This window comes from Arvicanthis niloticus, chromosome 26, assembly GCF_011762505.2.
Source record: "Arvicanthis niloticus isolate mArvNil1 chromosome 26, mArvNil1.pat.X, whole genome shotgun sequence".
In the NCBI taxonomy this organism is placed as follows: domain Eukaryota; kingdom Metazoa; phylum Chordata; class Mammalia; order Rodentia; family Muridae; genus Arvicanthis; species Arvicanthis niloticus.
The window spans coordinates 10643330-10644419 of NC_133434.1; the positions used below are offsets into that span (position 1 = coordinate 10643330).

The window sequence follows — 1090 nt, forward strand, 5'->3', positions numbered from 1 at the left end:
GTTCCTCACTACCCTCGAGTCTCCAGGTCTGCCTCTCTTCATTGTGTCCACATGCTTCTGTTTCTCTTCGTCTTCCATTTCTCTACCACTTATGTGCTCCTCTTAATGGTGCCCAGGGTCTCTAAATGTCTGGGGTCCTCTCAGGATGGTCTCAGGAGTGCTATGTCCTACTTGTGCATTATGGTGCAGGTCAAGGGTCATCTAGGGCATGGTGTGCCCTGCCGCCCAGTCCTGGCCAGACCGGTGGTCATCTCAGGCTAGCTCCCTATCCCAGCCCCATGATAATCTGGCCTGGGCTCACTCCCACCCAGAGTCCGTGGTCCAAGGCAGGGTTCTGCTAGTCTCTGGCTTGCTTCCCATCCTGGGAGCCTATTCAGGTCTGTCTGGCACTGGAGTGGTGGCTGTCTCAGGATAGCTCTCTGTCTGGGTCTTCTGGCACTGGACTTGAGGTCATCTCAGGCTTGCTTTTTTTTTTTTTTCAGGGAACTAATCATTCAGATGGTCACTGGTCAGAACACTGAGCATAGACAGAGCCCCTCTCATCTCTGCCACCTACTGGCGTCCATGTGACATAGCAGCCGCACCTGCAATGCCTCTAGCAGCAGGTAGGTTTTTATTTCTTTCTTTCTTTTTTTTTATTTTATTTTATTTTTTTTAGGTTTTTATTTCTTAATAAAAGAATAAAGACATTTTCCCCCCTTAAGACAGGATCTCACTATATATCCCTAGAAATCACAATCCTCCTGCCTAACCTCTTGAGAATTGGGATTAGGCGTGAACATTACCCTACTCCACTACTCAGAAACTTTCTTACCAAGCTATCCAAACATCTGTAGCCCGTTGGTCAGGTTAGGGTTCAGCAGCAACCCTCAAACAGGTGATTAAGACCCACAAGAGCTTGAATTCAGCATGCTACCCTTTCACACGACGTCCAGGATTCCCGTCATCCTAAAATATCAATCTTTTGAATCACACTCCACACATGTTATACCACAAGTAACTCACCTGCCACAATTTTATACTAAACCAAGACCCCAATTAAGAGATCTCTCGAGAGCTATGTCTATAGTCTAGACTATACAGATCTCCC

General features: G+C 47.0%; 1 non-coding gene across 1 annotated transcript; it reads right to left on the minus strand.

The window, feature by feature from the left end:
* Positions 1 to 474: 474 nt before the first annotated feature.
* On the minus strand, positions 475 to 606 carry LOC143439500 (small nucleolar RNA SNORA17). Its single transcript, XR_013107721.1, has one exon. It is a non-coding gene; the product is annotated as a small nucleolar RNA SNORA17 (small nucleolar RNA).
* Positions 607 to 1090: the final 484 nt, after the last annotated feature.